General features: G+C 47.3%; 1 protein-coding gene across 8 annotated transcripts in view; it reads left to right on the forward strand.

Moving 5' to 3' along the window:
- Fhod3 (formin homology 2 domain containing 3) overlaps nucleotides 1-19,930 on the forward strand; it is a 426,147-nt gene that overhangs the window by 138,768 nt on the left and 267,449 nt on the right. The gene's annotated exons all lie outside the window — the stretch shown is intronic.

The following is a 19,930-nucleotide window of genomic DNA, read 5'->3' on the forward strand; positions in this document are numbered from 1 at the left end:
ATCAAGTAGCGGGGACCTCTTTCTGCATGACCATGTGCTCTGGACATAGGAAAATTGTAGCCACATGCACTACTTAATTAATACCTTAATGAATCAACATTCAGATGATCTAGAGAGCCCTTGAGCTATACAGAGGGGCAAGTTGTAGAGTCTCCAGGTACAAGAGGAACACCCGACAATTCATGCAGAGAAAGAGAAGCCGGAAGTAGGAGTAGATTGCTCCACCCACTTTTTGGTCCATCCCTTCCTATGCACTTAATCTAAAGACTTCTAGATTAAAACCATGAGACTAGATCAGAGCCATATGATATGATATCGTGGCTCACTGAAGCTCCCCATAGTGGTATCTGGAAGTTCAAAGAAAGTGAACTAACAAGAATGAGCTGTGGAGTGGGACAGATGGGTTGGCATGAGAATTTACCAGAGTTGAGCAGTAGGGTTGAAGAGGGGTAGGCTGCAGATCCCTCTGCTTGCATTTTGTGAGGCTCATTCATACCCTTACAACTTAGGCAAAATAAAGTTGATGTGAGCAGTATTACACATGGCTTTGGGTACCATAGACTTCCTGGCCTTGATGTGTGTGTGGCATAGCCTAGGCTGCTGTGGAGGTGAGGAGAAGTCAGAATTGGGATGCTGTCCTCTCCAGATGGAAGTGAGCGTTTGCTTCTTCTGAAGACCTTTTCCTTGCCTGTCCATTGATCTATTGACCTTTTGATCTCGGGCAGGCTCAAGGGTTTCAGAAAAGCATACTAACTTTCTGGGTGTTTTATTTTTTATATTTATTTGTGTGTGTGTGTGTGTGTGTGTGTGTGTGTGTGTGTGTGTTTATGTGTGTAAAATTCATACCCCCACCCCAAATCACTAGACGGCTTAGTCAAGCCACCAGGGGACTTGGCCAAATGAGACTTCATGAATCTTTCCTGTCCCCTCCTTTAAAATTTTTTTCTGATGTATTTTTAATACTTTCCACCTAGAAGGAAAATCAGTCTCTCGGAGGAACTTGAGCTGCTTTTGAGCTGCGTTGTCGTAGCTGTCCTGGCTCAGTGTCTTCTGATGCTTGGGGGTTTTCCTGATCAGCTTCTCCTCTCCCAGATCTGAGCTTTTCCCAGTGATGGCTTCCACAGCAGTGCTCCTTGGGGCATCTGGGAACCCAACTTCCCAGCTGTTCAAAGCTTCCCAAGAGCCTGTTTCCCCACAGTTCTAACCTACCTTCTTTCCAGCCTGTTCTTTCTGGCACTTGTCTGTCAACAGTATTTGTACACTCACTCCTCCTCTGACTCCTGTCTGGGAACAGGATCTTCCCTAAGACAAAAACATCACTACCATATGGAAAGGAAGCCTCCATCCACACGTTTATGTGGCGGCAAGCAGATTGAGCAGTCAGCCTGTGCAGGATGTCTTATTAGAGGAAGAGTGGGAAACCAAGCACGGTATAAGGATGTCTCAGTCAAACCCAGAGTTGGCCAACATGGCTAGTCTTTCTAGCTAGCTTGCCCTGGGGATACCCTACCTGCCCCTGAGCTTGGAATTGCAGGGGTTACCACTCCCACCCAACATTTAACTGGGTTTCTGGAGATCTGAGCTCCTCTGTTCTTCACACTTGCTCAGCAAGTACCTTAACCTCCCAGTCATCTGCCCAGCCCCATTTTTGGTCTAGAATTTGGGATTGCCTTGCCTCTGCATCCTTAGTATCTGGGATTACAAGGCCTGTCTACCATGCCCCACTTAGAGTGTACCTCTAGTTATAAAGGCAAAATTTAATGTAATGCAAAACCCTGTGTTATACTCGAGGAAGCTTCATCCATCCAATGTTTCGTGGTTGCATTAGGAGGCCACACCCACTGATTGTCCTATACCATGGAGAGCCGCATAGCCCCTTCTGTGTTCACACACAGATTTTCAAATGATGCAGTTACAATGAACAGTTGTCTTTAAGTGACAGGTGACTGTGTGCTGCCTGCCTATGATGGTATGAACAGACTCTGCAAAGAGTATTTCAAGAGAAATTGATCAGAGACAAATCTGCTCACTTCCAGTGCTTGGAATTGGGTATTTGCTTCTGTGGACAAGCTGCCTTTGTAGTAAGGTACCTTGGTGTATGCGTTGGGGAGTGGGCATAGGCAACAGGTGCCAGCACTTGTTACTGCAATCGTGTCAGGCCGGGCTAGGCATGGTGGTACACGCCTTTCATCTCAGCACCCTGGAGGCAGAGGCAGGTGGATTTCTGCTCAAGGTCAGCCTGGTCTACACAGTGAGTTCCAGGCCAGCCAAAGTTACATAGTGAGACCCTGTCTTAAAAAAAAAAATGCAACCTGGTCCCTGGAAGTCAGGCTGTAAGCTCTTTACTTCAGGATCATCATGCTGTGGGGCACCACACACCATGCAGGTAGTGGAATCTAGACGATTCTAACTTCTGTGTGTGGTGGTTTATGGGAACATGGATTCCCATAAACCAGCTGATAGAATGGGGCATGCATGCCACATCTGTGATTGTAGCCCTGAGTCCCTGTTGATTATTGTGTAACTGTGGTAGTTTGAATGTAATTGGTCCCCATAAGCTCATAGGGAATGGCTCTGTTAAGAGGTGTGGCCTTGTTAGAGTAGGTATGGCTTTGTTGGAGAAAGTATGTCACTGTGGGAGTGGGCTTTGAGGTCTCATATATGCCCAAGCCATGTCCAGTGCCTCTACTTCCTGTTGCCTGCATATCAACTTGTAGCAGCTCCTTCTCCAGCACCATGTCTGTCTGCATGCCACCATGTCCCACCATGATAAAAATGGATGGAATCTCTGAACTATAAGTGAGCCACCACAATTAAATGTTTTCCTTTATAAGAGTTGCCATGGTCATGGTGTCTCTTCACAGCAATAGAAACCCTAACTAAGACAGTGACCTTGAATAAGTCACTGAACCTCTCTGAGTATCACTTTCCAATTGGTTAAATCCAAACCTTCAGACTGGCCTTAGCAGGTTGTTATGAGACATGAATAAAGAGGTGTCTGGGACTGCTGACAAGGAGCAGGCACTTAAGGTCTTCCTTCCCTGCCCCTTCTCCATGCTTACCTGCTGAGCAAGCTGGGTGAAGCCTGTTGGGTAGCTCTTAAATCTTAGCAAATAAAGTAACTGAAAATGACAAGGCTGGGTTGTGCTTAGGGGTTGAAAGGAAGGGACCCAAGTGTGAGTTTGGGGGGTTCCCTGCTGAGGAAAGGTGGCAAGTTGGGCAGGTGATTTCCTGCAGTCTCGCCCAGCCCTCCTAATGCCCTCTCTGTTCTAGGCACAGCTTCCCAGTTGCTCTGCTGTTGCCACCAATCTTTGCCTTGAGCAAGAGAGTGTCCCTTCCTCTTTGGGACAGCATCTTCCCACCATTTTCACCTTTTACTAAAGTGAGAAGGCACTTCTCTCATTCCTCACCCCTCTTCTGCCATTGGATTTGTGCTGAGGGTATTGCCACCACTATCTGCTAAGGCTGTGTGAACCTGAACCCAGGCAGACTTGGACCTGTCCCAGGCATTTGCTCTGGTAGTTTTACGGTTCCTTGGTTTGGGGGAATCTTGCCCAACATTGACCCCAATTGGAGGCATTTGAAGACTTGGGGAATTTAGAGAGTACCTGTTTCTGCTTCTCATAGTATCCAGGGTCACCTGTGGGCTCTCCTGGGAACTCACCCAACACAGGAAACACTATTTTAATGAGGAGATGTCTATACTGCTGCTGGACTACACGAGTCTGCCTTGTAGATCTTTGGTTCTGCCCGTGTATTTTATAAAGTACCATGGGATCTGCTGAAGAAGAGGTGGTATAATGGACTGAATCCCACAGCAGGAGTTGGGAGACCTCAGTGTTGATCTTCAACTAGTCCCTTCTAAGTTTCATGTTTTCAGGTTGTGTTGTTTGTTTGCCTTTGTTTTTGTTTTTCCAATAAAATCAAACTGGACAAGAAGTTCTTGAATATCTTTTCCAGAACTTATGATCCACTATAATATAAGATTGTGAAAGTAGCAGTTTTTGAATGATTTTTTTTGGGGGGAGGGGATGATTATGTGCAAAGCTTTTTGTTTGTTTTAAAGATAGAGTTTCACCGTGTAGCTGTCTGGTCTGGAACTCAGAGAGCTGCCTGCCTCTGCCTCCTGAGCGCTGGGGTCAAAAGCATGTGCCACCACAGCCGGCCTATGCAAAGGCTGTTTTTATTAAAGTCTCTCTCATTATTTCCCCCCCCCCCATCCCCCCTCTACCCTTGGCCATTTCTACTTCTCCTGTGCCCTGGCTTACATGTCCAGGTCTTCTGTTGACTGGCCTGTGCTCTGAAGGAATCAGGCAGAGCTCCTTGAGGCTCTGGTAAAGCACATGGGGGTGCAGGCAAGTATCAAACTCTCCCACCTTCTCTAGTTCCCAGTCATTGGCATATTAGATGGCTACACATAACTGGGATTAGAGTCCCTCAGAGTGCTAAACCATGTAGTTTAAAGACAGTAACCATTGGTCTCATGATGCCGACTTCTGGATTAAAAAGGACCATTCTGATGACCTCGTTCATGGGGACTTTTATTTTCAAAGATTAATTTTCAGAGTTAAATGTTTAGTGAAACCCAAGTGAGTGAGGTGTTGCTTTGCATGTCTATGGTTTCTTACAGTCAAAAGTGAACATTTATGGCATTGAGATGTAGCTCAGTTAGTAGGGTGCTTGCCGGGCATGTATGAAGCCCTGAGCTCAGCTCTGAGCTCTACATAAACCAGGCGTGGTGACAAATGCCTGTAATCACAGGAAGAATTGAGGGTTTAGGGCCATCCTTGGCTACATAGAGAGTTCCAGGCTAGCCTGGAATACATGATATCCTTGTCTAAAAGAGATATGGGGGTGGGAGAAGAATTGAATATGTAGGAATTCCTTTCTGAGAGTCTCCTAGGCTGTGGTGAACATGTGGAGCCAGTTTGTTTGCTGGCAACATAAATGTCATCAGTTTAGTTGATTCCATAAAGCTTGGGTGTCTTTATTTTCACCTGGAAGTTGGTGAAAGCGAAATCCAACAATGGATAGATTAACAATATAATCTTTGCTCTTAAAATAATATTTTCCTCCTTGTGGTGTCAATTTTTTTACTGACAAATGCTCAGAGACACAGGCTTCGTACAGCAAATGGGTTCTTAAGCTGAGAGGAAATCCACAGTGTTGATGGGAATGTTCTCTCTCTGGTACTGGTTTGTGCAGGTTAAGCACAAGAAATCAGCCTGTTTGAATTTTATTTACTCAGGAAGGCTTCGTGCTTCCAATAACTGGCACTCAGCTTGGTCTGTGCCCGTGGCCAGGATGATAATTCTCTTGGAAAACATGCCACTGTACTTGAGATTTTGGAAGATTGTGTCAATACTGACGTGTTGAAGAAAAGAATTGCGAGCCACTCTGATAAAAGCTATCTGGGAGAAGGATTAGCGAAGGCCAAGCCAGTAAGAGCAGTAAACATTCCTTCCGTTAATAACGGTCGGCTGCTTCGGGAGGACATTTCACCCTTTAAAGGCTCAGAGAGTGCTAACTGCTATTTGAAATGTGCCGTGAGGCCGGCTGACCTCTGAGCACGTCTGGAAGCTTCTTGTGTGCTGTGCTGGAAGATGCTGCCCTGCAGCCAAGACCTCAACACTCAGAAGGCTAGGTCAGGGACCATTGAGCTTCCCCAGAGTGAGTCAGGTCCAGAGGGGAAACTTGGGTCAAAGCGATAAACGTTCCATCCAGGAACACTCTGGAGACGTTGAGCTTCTTTTCCTGTGGTGACTGCCAGTGTGATGAGTTGCAGGAGTGGAAAGGATCTGTGCACAGCAGAGAAAGCAGGAGAGTGCCAGGGACACAGAGCAGGGGGAAAACCTGGGTGGGTCTCCAGGAGTGGCGAGATGCAGAGGGAGGAGCAGGGGGAGGAGGGGAAGAGGGGAAGAGGGGAGAAGTCAGAGTCATCATTAACAGTGGCAGTCAGTGGTTTGACTACAGCCGAGGACAAAGCTGGGGAGATGGCTGGGTCGGCAGAGCGCCCGTGACGAGAGTCCAAGGACCCATGCCTGGGTCTCAAGTGTCCACGTAAAAGTCTGTCTGGGGTGATGCGTGACTGTAATCATAGCTGCCAGGAGCAGTGAGGGCTGGAGACAGAGGGCTGGCCAGGGAAGGGCAGATTCAGTGAAAGCTTCGGGGGGGGGGGAGGGTATAGGAGCGAGCAAATAAGGAAGATAGTCATTGTCAACTCTGGTCTCTGTATACATACATATGCCCATGCATCTGCACGCACAGGTGTGAGTATTCACACAAAGATACATAACACACACATGCGCAAGGGCCAGTCTCCCATTCCTCTGCTTTTTTTCTTCCCGATGTCTCTTCCCTTCCTTTCTGCAGTTTCACAAGCTCCAGGTGCACACAGGAACAGCCACCTTTCTGTCTCTGTCTCTCATGGAAGCCAGCTCTTAAAGATGCTATGATTGCCGTCCTGTGACCTAGAAGTGGCCTAAGGCCCGAGATGACCAGGGGTGATGCCTGACTAGCCTCGCCTCTATAGAGAGTCGAGTGAGAACCAGGAGCTGACACAGAAGGCCCAGGACCACCTCAGACCTCTGTGGAAGATCCTCTATCACTGTCTCTGATCCTCTCTCCCAGGGGATACATGCAGTGGGAGAAGGCTTGGCTGAGGGTCTCCTGATGCTTGTAGGTTTATTGTGTATCTACACACTGATTTAAATCAAAGACCGCAAATACTTTTCTCTTAATGGCTATCACCTCTTGATGAATACTAGAGTTCTGGAATGCCATGTGCTGAGAAATTGGAGGCCTTGCTTGGGCTTTGTGGGGAACGGCTAGTAGCATCTGCTGTTGGATGCTGAGAGAGAGAGGTAACATTTTCCTTCTCTGGTCAGAGACCAAAGTCACATTGACATCAGATTTTTCGTCTTGCCTTATACACGGAAGTTCATTCACCTCTTAGGCTGCTTCAGAGGTTGGATCTGATCTCAGTGCTGAATCATAGCTAAAGAAAGTCTTCCAGGTGGATGATGCCAGTAGTTTGACCCCGGCCTAGCTTCCTTGCCCATTTGTAAGCTTTTTCTCATGCTTACCTCCTCCCTAACCACAGCCCACTCAAATTCTATGTAATTGTGACATCGTCGAAGAAAGGAACCTGAGATAATTAATACTTCCCCAGAGAGCAGCCCACACTCTTCCTGACCAGGTGGGTCCCTCGACCCTCATTTTACCAAGCAGAGGGAAAAAAAATCTCAGGCTGCCTACAGGACTGTGGTTCACTGAAGATGGGCAAATGCACCTTCAAATATTGCATGGGTTCATGTCTGGAGATGGACACCTAGGATGGCTTCCCTGGAGTTGAGTAGTCCTGCTGACCAGCAAGTCTGTAGATCTTTAAAGTAGGTAGATATGACATTGCACCCCCTGGGCTGCTGCTGCTGGTGGTGGTGTCAGGGGCATGGCCCTGGGCAGAGAAGCTCACTTTTTGTTTATTCTGTATGACTCCCAGGCATCCTCTTCTGCTTTTGCAGTTCTCTCTCAGTACTTCTGCAGAACAGCAGCATCTGCTGCAGCTTTTGCTTCTGGGTTTGTTAGAGGTGTGCGCAGTGTGCTTTCAACACACAAAGCAAGAGCTGTCCTTTCCTGTGGACCCCATCATCCAGCAAGAACTACCTTGATAGATCACGGAGCAGTCATTGCCACCTGGGACTGCTTAGCAGATCTCCAGCAAGGGATACCTCTCTTGCCTTCCCTTCTGGGGGAAGAGACACAGGACAGGTCCGGCCTGACCCATCATCACTTCTAGAGGGAGTATAATTGTGTGAGGAGGTCAAAGGCAAAGGTGCTGAGCCCAGATGCAAATCCCAGCCCCTTAGTTTGTGGCTTGGAGGTGTGTGTGTACACTTTGTGTGTGTGTGTGTGTGTGTGTGTGTGTGTGTGTGTGTGTGTGTGTGCGCGCGCGCGCGCGCGTGCGCGTGCACACACACCATAGCACTCAGGGGAGAGTTGGAGGGCAGACTGTTTCGTGGAATCTCATCTTTCCTTCCACCTGTATGTGGCTTCCTGGTGCGAAGGTTGCCAGGCGTTTCCGCAAATGCTCTTCCCTTCCGAGCCTTCTCACTGCCTTTGGCCTTTGTGTCATTTAGGAAGCCTCACCCTATCCTCAGAGCTGTGCTTCCCTCATTTAACATCCAACTCTGATCTGATTCTTTGGTGTGAGGAGCAGATGACTCCAGGCATCCTGCTGGAAGCATTCCCGTGGCAGGGTTCCTGTACACCAACCAGACCCAGGGGAGTGGGAAGACTTGCTAAAACAGGTGCAAATCCCAAGGGAGTCTGGGCAGTTTGCAGTCTGATGGCAGGGGAAGGTCCGCCCCACAGTGGGATAGGTGGATGGACACCTAGGCTCTCAGTAGTTCCTACTCCCACCCTGCAGGAACAGGAAGCCAGGTGTTCCTGTGAGAAGCTTCTGGATGTAGGAGAGGAAGCTGCACCAGGAACTTGGGCTCTGACTACTGATTCACCAGCAGCTGGGTTCTTCCTCGCCAGGGCTCTAGTCCCCACGGGCCACTGAGATCTCTGCTCACTTAGCGATGCTGTACCCCTGAAGCCCCATGGATAGTGGGTACCTTTCCCGAGTCTGGGTCATGTGAGAGGGAGGCCAGATGGGGACTGAGGAGGCCATGGCTGCTAGGGAAGAATGCTGTACTAAGAATAGCCCACAGCACACAGTGATAAGGGTCCAGATGGTCAGGGATGTCAGCTGGGGACAGGGAAGGTGGAGGTGGTGGGGACACAACAGGGTGATAAGATAGGGCTGGGACACAGGAATGTACAGCCCAGGACTGCACAGCAATGGCCCTGAGAGTGCTCCTTCTGGCTTTGGCCTGCAGGTATGAACAGAAGGGGCTGGCTGCAACCCAGCATATCTTACATGTGCTACTTACTCCCAGTGCTTTGTAGGAACAGAAATCTGTGGTTCAGACATATGAAGGGACCACTTGGAGCTTGGTGGAAGAGGTTGGTCTGACCCCGTCTTTTCTGGCTCCTCCCACAGGCTTCCTATTGCTGTTGTCCCAGGCCCTGAAAAGACAGGACTCTTGTCCTCTGCTCCCCTTCTGAGAGTGCATGGCACCTCTGGTGTGAGGGATGGCAAGAATGCCCCATCACTAATCTACCATAAACAGTGAGACCTCTGTATAGTAGATCTGCAGACTAGAATCATCTATAGGTTTGTGCCTTCCTGGAGGTTGAAGGGGACAGATAGATAGCCAACTAGGAGATAGACAGACAGTTTGACATCATGGCAAGGGCTAGGAAGGAGCTGAATAGACTGGGCTCCAGCCTGTTTGTGCCTTAGGACTTTGGAATTACTGTACCAGATTATTCTCTTTAATGTGATTACTCTGGGGTTTGCAGAGACATAAGGTCAGGTTTTTAACCTGGGTTACACACAGCTTCTGTGCCGTCTTCAGCCTGAGTCCCTAGTTGAGCACTGGGTACAGAACAGCACAGTTAAGGTATATTGGCCCCCTAGGGGCTGGGTGATGACTGTCTTCCTTCCTTCCTTCCTTCCTTCCTTCCTTCCTTCCTTCCTTCCTTCCTTCCTTCCTTCCTTCCTTCCTTCCTTCCTTTCTTCCTTCCTTCCTTGTGAAACTTAGGAAGATATTCCAGCTCCTTGCCCAGGGCTAGGTTTATCGATGTAGATGCAGATAGCAGGTCATACACAAACCACATTTAGACATCTCTGGACCTAGTTCACAGCCTCCATGATATATGAACATCTGTGCTGCCTGGGGGCGGTGATTGGAGGCAGAACAGGGTCTGGGGACTATGGTCCCTTGCTTGCTCCTACACAGAGCAGGCTGGCTAAGCTTCCTTTAGGGATCTGCCAGCATGTCCTTAACGAGTGTAAGTTTCAAGATGGCATGCTTAGGGCACAAGCCCAAGACTGCTTCACAAGGATGACCACAAAGTCATCGCTGTGCACTCGGCCATCGCTCAGCCGAAAGGCAGCTGAAGCCAGCCCCAGAAGAACTTATCAGCCATGTCAGACTTAACAGACTCAAAGCCTCGTTGTCTGTGGTTGGATCTTATATGAAACCAGTTGGGGCTGTGACCAGGACTTGGGGGCATTAAAGTTGTTCCAGAGTTGTGGGCTTCAGCAAGCCCTGGGGGAAGTTGTTAGAGGGTTAAGGGGGTGGTAGTGGGTTTGTGGGGAAAGCTCCAGCGCTTTGTGGCTAAGCCAGAATAAGCGTGATTATTTCCGCAAATCAAGCCATTTTCATGCATATTTCCCCCGTGTCCTGATCTGTGTAATTGTGGAATGCGAATGTGTGGGAAGGAGTCTTTGGAAAAGTCATTCCTGCTCTTTGTCATGGGGCTGAAACGCTTAGGTAATTGGTTCATGAGGAGATTGTACCATGGAGAGCCGGCAGGGATTCCTGATGGTGGGAGAGGGTGGATGCCTGGGGCTGGCCTGTTAGGCTTTGTCCTCTGCAGTTTGTTGAGGTTGGGTGATGACCAGAAAGAGTCAGGAGTGTCTCTCTGGGAGGTGAGCATGCTTTGAAAGTTAGGAGACCCAACTGGGCTTCTTTTCTGTTACCCAGTAGGAATGATGCCTCTTTTGGTGCACCTTGTCTCTTCAAGGCTAATAGGGTGCCTGCTACATAGACGATGCTCACTGTATCATCCATCCCAACTGGCAGCCCCCTGGACCCTTGACACCCATTTCCTCATGTGCTTTGGGAAAGAATGAGATTAGCCCCAAAGTGGTATGGTGGTTGATCTTGACTATCAACTTGATTGGATTAGAAGACCTTAGGGCAGCGTTTCTCAACCTGTAGGTCATGACCCCATTGGGGGAGTCAAATGACCCTTTCACAGGGGTCGCCTAAGACCATTGGAAAACACAGATATTTACATTGCCATTCATAATGGTAGCAAAATTGTAGTTATAAAATATAAATAAAAATAATTTTATGGTCTGGGGTCACCACAGCATGAGGAACTGTATTGAAGGATTATATCATTAGAGAGGCTGAGAACCACTGGCTTAGGGTGTTCATGATAATTCCTTTGAGCGGTCTTTGAGGGCATTTCCAGAGACGACCAAATAAAGGAGGCACTGGTCCCTGACTGAGGAGAAACTAGCTGAGCATTAGCCTTCCCCTCTCTCTACTTCCTGATCGACACAGATGTGAGCAAGCAGCCTCCTGCTACCACACCTTCTTCCCTGTAATGAGGGACTGTGCTCTCAGACTGTGAGCCAAAAAATAACCAAAACAAAACAAAAAAACAACAAAAAAAAGAAAGAAAAGAAAAGAAAGTCATGCAGGTGGGAAAGGACAATGGTTGGTGCTCTATTCAGAGCTTTGTGGAGAGCTTTCTGGAACACAGAAATGTCATGGAATGAGGTGGGTGACGAGGGTGGAATGTGCTTCCTCAAGTCCAATGTTCACTCCAGTCCGGATCACATAGCTTATTGGAGACCATTATTCCCAGTCTTAAGGAGTGCGGTTCTTGGTGATATGTATAGATTTCTGGTCCACTCAGTGACTCTGGATGTTCCCTGATATGTCAAAGGCTAGTAAGACTAGCCGCTGTGTCTATGAAGACACAGCTGCGTCAACCAGAGCTTGGCCTTGATTCCTGCCGAGCTCTAGTATGCCAGACAGTGTCTTAATAGTTGCTGGACACTGATGCCTTCAATACAAGAGATAAGGAGACCAAGGTCATGGGGTTGCAAATGAAGTATCTAGCAGTCTGTACATGATGGTGGGTAGAGGGCATGATGACACATTGCCCTTTGGTGACCAGGGAAGATGATGGCATCTATGTGGATAGCCTGCTTTATCTCTTGAGAGCAGATACCTGAGGGCTTTTAGCCCTGGCTTACAATGCCCAGGAGCGTGTGGTCAGCTCCTGCAGTAGCCAGAGTTAACAACGCTAGAGGCAGAGATGAATGCTTTCCAAGAGGGTGGGTTTGGGAAAACAAGTGCTGCTCCTGGCACTCCGATGAACCTGTGAGCACAGGAGCACATGCGCGTGCTGTTTGGATGCTGTTCTAAGCATCATGAGCTGGCTGTGGTCAGGTTCCCTCTTCCTTCATCCCAAGGCTCCACACAGCCCAGCTCTCCCTCCCGCTTAGCTCACCTGAGCTGTCTTGTACCTTGTTTTAACCTCTGCTTCCTGGAAGTTTCCTGTGGCTACCCTGCTTCCCCAAGGCTTCTAAGTGGTGGTGAGTGGAAACCACCTCTTCTGTTCTCCTTGGCCACACTGTGTCCACAGGAAGGAGTTGTCAACAAGCTCTGCCCTCCCCCCGTGGCCCCTGATCTTCTCCTGAGGTCCTGGCTCATGGAGAACAAAGACCATTTGTGCAGTTAGATGTTAGCACCATGGGTCTGTTCAGTCCTTCTCTCAGTAAAGACTCTTTTTGTTCAGATCTGACTTTGGGAACATTCTTCTCGAGGTGTTTGGTGCAGAAAATTAGACTCATCAAGGCAAAGGCAGAGAAGAGCACTTCTCTGTGGGAAAGTGACCCTGTTTAAAGGTATTCAGCTTCCTGCTCTTCTTCAGTCACCCACTGCCTATCTACAGCTTAAGCAATGTTTTCTTTGCCGCTCATGAGAAGGGTTTTTTTTTGGGGTGGGGGTGGGAGTGGGGGTGGGGGGAGGGTTGGGGGCATGGCATCCAGAGTGCAATTTTGTTTCCCTCCTGGGGCCTTTTATATAAACAAGATGACGGAAGCACAGGCTTCGTGCTTTTGTGGGCAATCACAAAATACCTGTGAAAGGCTCGGCCCAGGTTCAGAACCAGATGCTTTTCCCAGCCATCTTAGTGCCCTGGGTGCCAGAAAGGCAAGCCAATTCTAGGTGAGAGAAAAATCCTTCAACTAGATGAGGACATTGGAAAAGTGGAAGTTTCTGACCTAACACGCAGTGCCAACCATAGACACTGTTCTTTCCAGCTTTATCCAGATCTGTGTGGGATTTTCCCGAGATGCACTTTGGCTAACCATCAAGTATAGGCTGGTCTTTCCTAAAATGATTCTGTAGGTTTCCCATGATCTCTGGAGTTGCTTCCAGGCTAGCCGGTCTTGAACAGTCCCTGGCAGATTACTGTGGCATCATCCACCATTAATGAGTGATAAGAGGATATTATTAACTTTACAAGAACACATATTTAGCATGTGAAAGAGCAATGATCAATTATTATTATTAATTATTATTTGAGTGTGCATATGTGTGTAGCTGCCAGAGGAGTGTGTTGGGTCTCCTCCCCTGGGGCTCTACACCCTATTTTTTTGAGACAGTCTCTCACTGAATTTAGATCTTGCTGTTTTTCAGCTAGGGTGGTGGCTAGCAAGCCTCAGTGATCTTACTGTGTCTACCCCACTCATAATGCTGGGGTTACAGGTGCATGTACCCACACTCTGCTTTTTATGTGGGTGCTGTGGTCCTCACGTTCCACAGCAAATACCATTACCACTGAGCCATCTCCATTTCCTATCTCTTCTAAGTGAGAACTTTAAAAGCCAGCTTTATTGAGATAAATTTACACAGAACTGGTTTGTTTGTTTATTTTGGTTTTGTTTTTTGTTTTCTTTGAGACAGGGTTTCTCTGTATAGCCCTGGGTCTCCTGGAACTCAATTTGTAGATCAGACTGGCCTTGAACTGGCAGAGTTCTGCCTGCCTCTGCCTTCCAAGTGTTGGGATTAAAGGTGTAAGCCACCACCTGGCTCATCTTTTTTAAGGATGTGATTTCTTAGTTTTATAGCACTAAGTGCTTACATAAAAAAGGAGAGATCTCATACTAGCAACTTAATAGCACACCTAAAATCTCTAAAACAAAAAGAAGTAAGCACACTCAAGAGGAGTAGATGGCAGGAAACAATCAGACTGGGGGCTGAAATCAATAAAACAGAAACAAAGAGAACAATACAAAGAATTAATAAACAAAGAGTTGGTTCTTGAGAAAATCAACAAGATAGATAAACCTTTATCTGCACCAACTAAAAGGCAGAGAGAGAATATCCAAATTAACAAAATCAGAAACAAAAAGGGAGACATAACAGACACTAGGGAAATCCAAAGAATCATCAGGTTGCACTTTAAAAACATGTACTCCACAAAATTGGGAAATCTAAAAGAAATGGATAATTTTCTCCATAGACACCACTTACTAAAGTTAAGAGTGGATTAAACAACTTCAATAGACCTATCACCCCTGAGGAAATAGAAGCAGACATTAAAAGTCTCCCAACAGAAAAAGCCCAGGGCCAGACAGATGTAATACAGGATGCTACCAGACTTTCACAGAAGAGCTAATGCCAATACTCCTCAAATTATTCCACAAAATAGCAATAGGGGAACATTGCCAAATTCATTTTATGAGGCCACAGTCACCCCATACCCAAACCACACAAATATTCAACATAACAACAAACACTGAGCAAATTTCCCTTGAGAACACAGATACAAACATGCTCAATAAAACACTTGCTAACCAAATCCAAGAACACATAATTTCTTAGTTTTTAGTATACTCACCAAATTGTATAGCCATTGCCGGTGTCTAGTTCCCGAAGATTCCATCACCTCGTAGGAAACCTCAGCCTTAGTAGCTGCCACTGGTCACTCCTTTTGCCTTCTCTCCACTGGTAGGTAACCATTGGTCTACTTCCTGTGTGGATCAGTCAGCTTCTGTTACGGTTCCAAAATACCCAACACAACTCGACCTAAGTTAGGAAAGCTTGATTTGGGCTCACAGTTTCACAAGTTTCAGGTTGTGACCAGTCAGCCTTGTTGGTCGGTGCTGTGCTGAGGCAAAGCATCATGGGAGTGTATGGTAAAGTAAAGCTGCTTACCCTATGGTAGACAGGAAGCAACCCCCTAGAAACCTCAGGTACCCTGTGTCTTAGCTTCCTCCTACAAAATTCCTCTTCAGAGCTTAGTGAAGAGAGTGCTTCCAGCTGAGGACACAGCTCAGTGTGAAAGATGGTTGTGCGAGCATGAGGCCTGAGTTCAAATGGGCACATGTCAGGAAACACCCGACAGACGCCTGTAACCCCCCCTTGCTGTGGGGATCAGAGACAGGAGGATTTCGGAAGCTTGCTGGCTACCAGGTTCAGTGAGAGACACTGTCTCAAGGGAATGAGGTGAATTGAGATAGAGAAGGTCACATGACGTTCCCTCCTGGCTTCCATTAGTGCATATGGCTACATATTCCTACATACCTGTAATCACTACACATGCACATGCCACATACACATACACACATACACACACACACACACACACACACACAAAACATTCTCACATATACCACATTCTCACACACTAAAAGAGTTCTCTACTATAAGATGCAACTTTAAAATTTATTATTATTATTATTATTATTATTTTATTATTATTGTATGCACATGTGCCATAGTGTATAGAGTCAGAGGACTACTTAGTACCGTTGGTTCTCTCCTTCACCTTTATTTACATGAGTTCTAGATATTAAACTAAGGTTGTCTGGTTTGCATGGGAAGTTCTTGACTCACTGATCTATCTCACCAGCTCCATATAACAGCTTACAGTGTTCTGGAGGTATTAGTAATCCCGGGAGTCCATTCTGGGAAACCTGTGTGAGCCTACTGTTGCTCCCCTCAAGCCCCTCCTCCTTCTATGGTGTGGTCACAAGGTCTATGGGATCCACATTCCTTAACCATTTGGTTCTCTGGCTTTTGCCCATTCCTACCCAGTGACCCTCAGCAGTTAGAGTTAGGAATTAGAAAACAATATATATATATATATATAATATATATATATATATATATATATATATATATATTTTTTTTTTTTTCTGTTATCTAGGCATCATAGAAGAGTAAAAATACCTTGCAAAGCACTTAGAGATCCAAAGAGCCATCTTGGTTTGGGGCAATCTTGTGAAACAGGACTAATTATTGTCCCAAAGCCTTGCCCGTCACCTCTCTGCCATCTCTACCAGGTTCACAGGAACATGTCCCCACAGGAGAAAGATGCTCATGGTGGCGGACTGTGGGACAGCAGGGGACAGGTGGTGAGGCTCACAGTTGGCCTGGCCTGGTTGTTGGGGCTGTACTCTTCATTGGAGGTTGAGTTTTTAGAGCAGGAAGCAAGCTGCCACCTGAGGGCAAAGGCCCCTGATTTGATGCAGCTGGACACTTAGAGCTGGATGGTCCTTCGGACTGCGGGATGCTTCAGCAGGCAAAGGTCCAGAAACAGTGTGTGGAGAGTAAGGCAGAGTAGGGCAACCCCTGGCAACCCCAGGCGGAGCTCTGGCTGGTGAGGTTTGGTTTGGTTACTTCACGACCCCCATCCTTGAGCTTGGCTCCAGTACAGGCCTCTGGGGCAGGAGGGACTCAGTGTTAGGAGGCCTTTTTGACTTTTAGCTTTAACCTTGATTGCCTTCCTGGGGCAGGAGGCTGCCAGCAGGGTTGCCCCTCTGGACTTGGAGAATGTGGTAGTTTTCATTGGGGTCTGAGGCTAAGCAGCCTGGGTAGGGATCGGGCCATTTCTAGGTAGTTGGGAGCTGAAATCTGTATTCAGGGTTTTTGGAAGAGTTTGCGTTTCTGATGGTTCCCAGGGTCTAGCTGGCAGCAGGTTACTCATGGGGCTGGGACTCTGAGCATCTCAGGTCCTTTCTATTTCTGGAAATGCTAGAGTCTCAGTGTTCTCAGACATTCCTAATGAGAAATTTGTATGGTGAAGAAGTAGCTGAGGATACGTGCCAGAGCAAAAGAAGTCCCAACACACTAGGATATACGATCTTCATGCCAGTCCTACTGAAAAAGAACGGAAGACAGACAGACATCCATACAAAGACCAGTATATGAATAGTCACAACATCATTTACACGAAGTAAAATGTGGAATGACCCTCAAATGCCCATCAACTGCTAAGTGGATAAACATAGTGTGGTATATCCACGTAGAAGAACAATAGCCTTGAAAAGCCACAGAACTGCGTGGTCTACCACTGAAAACAGTACATTAAGTGAAAGAAACCAAACATGAAAAGTCACGTTTACATTCTTAGATGAATTATCTGGAATGGACAAATGCATAAGATAGAAAGCAGATGAGTGGGGCCTGGAAGGAGGGGTTGGTTGGGAGACTGGAAATGAGTGTGGGATTTCTTTGTAGGGTGATAAAAATGCTCACTGGTAGAGGTTGCCTGACTTTCTGAATATACCAAAACTAAGTAATTATAGAGTTTAAAGTATAAATTTTATGGTATGTGAAATACATCTCATTAGAACTAACAAAGATTCTCCCAAAGTTTGTGCCTTTTTACATGGACTGCTTCTTTATTTACTTGCTTAATGCAGAAAGTGCTTTGGTTTGTAAGGGTGTGGCGGGGTGGGGTGAGGGCAGGGCTGGAGCTGGTGTGTTTCACTCTAGTGCCTGCCTCACCCCTTCTCCAGAGGCTCAGCCCAGATTTTGCTGCAGCCCTTGCTCTGGGACACATCCAAGTGCTCGTGTCCTGGAGTCCTTCTCAGCTTGGTGGTCTCTCCAGGGCTGAGCTGCACCCAGGGGTGGTGTCCTTAGGTGGCTGGCATTCTCAGCCACCAAGTGGTTCTTGACTAGTTCCAACTGTGGGAAGTTCAGGGCCTTGGCTTTTGCTTCTCATGATAGCTAAAGAGGCTCTTGTGCCCGGATAGACCAGGTAACCTGGAGCTCAGAGAGGAGCGGAAGGACACAGAATCGGGAATTCTCATGAGAAGGTCCTGCCGTCAAACGGAAGACCAGCTAGGCAGCTTTGGAGAGTATTCCGCACAGAAGCCTTTGTCCACCATGCCGCTGGTACAGGTGTGTGTGTGTGTGTGTGTGTGTGTGTGTGAACATTCTCTCCATTGAACATGTCACGGGGGGGGGGGGGGCATTGTACTCTGCAGGATGAGGACCACCGGGGGCTTCTTCATGCTGAGATACATAACTCCAGGATTTTGTAATTTTTAAATGTTAAGCTACTGCATATGTTTTCAGTGGCGAGTATTAGTTTCATAGTTAAAGCAAGTATAAATTAAGAAAATACCTATATCTTAGGGAGTGTTGGGTAAATAAGGAGTGGGACATGAGCAAAGCATAGTGATATACATGCATGAAAGTATTCTAAAGAAATACGTTATTCTGATTAATTAAAAAATAAGTAATTAAAAAAGCCCTAGGCACTGGGGGAAAAAAGTCTTGGTAGAATGTGATAGTAAAAAACATGATCCAAAATCTGGTCAGGAGAATACTTTTAAAGTATTTTGCTACTTTTTTTTTTTTTTTTTTAAGACAGTCTCATGTAGCCCAGGCTGGCAGCTGGCAGTAGATTTGCTATCTGGCTGAGGATGACCTTGAACCACTGATCTTCCTGCCTCTACCCCCCAGGGCTGAGATGATAGGCATATACCACCATACCCAGTTAATACAGCACTAGGGATGGCTCCATGGTTCCATGCATGCTAGGCTATCACTTCTCCATTTGAGTCGAACACAGCACTAGCATTTCACTAACATTATGATTTTCAGTTTATAAAGACTGCTTACTCATTCATTTAGTGATTCACTTCTTCCTAATATCAACCCATCAGTCTTGGATGGTTGTAGTCTGACTACTTGGTAGTCACAGTACTCAGCATGTTCCCTGACTCTGGAGCCTGGCCTCCCAAGGTACTTATTTAGTATTACAGCAGTAGGTCAGTCCCACTGGGGACTGTTGATGAATTGCCTCATAGGCTGTCAAGGGACCTTGAAAGGCCTCACTTGCCAGACCTCTGGGAACAAGGAACACACCATCAAGCAAGCAGTTTGGGATCTCCATCTCTAGTCACCAATAATCTTGTGGGCCTCAAAGGCCAGGGCTGCTGCCTCAGACCAGATTCTCCTGTCCTAGCTAAATCTGCCAAGGGCAGACCATCTTGTGGGGTGAGGTGAGAGGCTAGGGTCAGCCACCCAGAATGGATCTCTTTCCACATTCCTGCAACCTGTGTGCGCCAAGTTCTTTCCCCCCCCCTCCCCCAGTATCTCGGGGAAGGGGCTGTAAGATGCATGGTGCTCATTATGTTCAAGTGCACTCTCACCCAGAGTGACTCACTCATCTCAGGATCAAAGGCAGTCATTTCATGTCAATTAGCCACTTCAAAGCATGCTGTGGGGGAAAATTAGGAATCAGGAAGCAAATTGAATTATACATCAAAGGCAAACAATCTCTTGACCTTTTTTTCCCCCCCTTTCCAAGATCTGTTCCTCAGTGTGAAGATCCAAGTGATGTGGTCAGCTCGGGGTGGGGGTGGGGGTGGGAGGTGTGTGAAACCATCGGTCCCCTTGATCACGTCCTTCACCACACAGTGTTCCGGCAGAACATGATGGGGGTTTCATCAGAAAAATATCTGCCATCAGTTAAGGAAGAATTGCACACAGAGGGATCCTGGGGGTGGGGGCGGGGCAGGTACTTCAGTGGGTAACATGCTTCCGAGTTCATTCCCCAGAACCCAGGTCCCTGCGTACATATGAACACATGCACATAGAGTCTTGTACAGCAAGTCTTGCACCGTGTCATGATTCTATGGTAAACTAGGTGAGATAATTGGATGGGCTGTGAGTCTAAGGGGAGGAGAAAGGGCCGCAGAGGTGGGAGGTGTCTGTTAAGCTTGGGCCTTGGAGCAGGTCTTACATGGTGGTGGGTTTAGTCTGGGAAGCTGGGGGAAAGGGCTGTCACTCCAGGAAAAGGGGGAGGGTAATGAAGTGTGGGATATGCATGAGGTGGTCAGTAGGGGTGGGGATGGGTGCAGCAGGATGGGTGGAGTGCTTCCACTGTACGTGGGTCCTTAAAGCTGGACATAGGCACATGAACCTGAGTAGTCAGGAAATAGAGGTAGTGACAAGCTGTAAAGTAGGAGTAGCCCGGGCTTGGGAGA

Source organism: Peromyscus leucopus, chromosome 19 (assembly GCF_004664715.2).
Source record: "Peromyscus leucopus breed LL Stock chromosome 19, UCI_PerLeu_2.1, whole genome shotgun sequence".
NCBI classification, from domain to species: Eukaryota; Metazoa; Chordata; class Mammalia; order Rodentia; family Cricetidae; genus Peromyscus; species Peromyscus leucopus.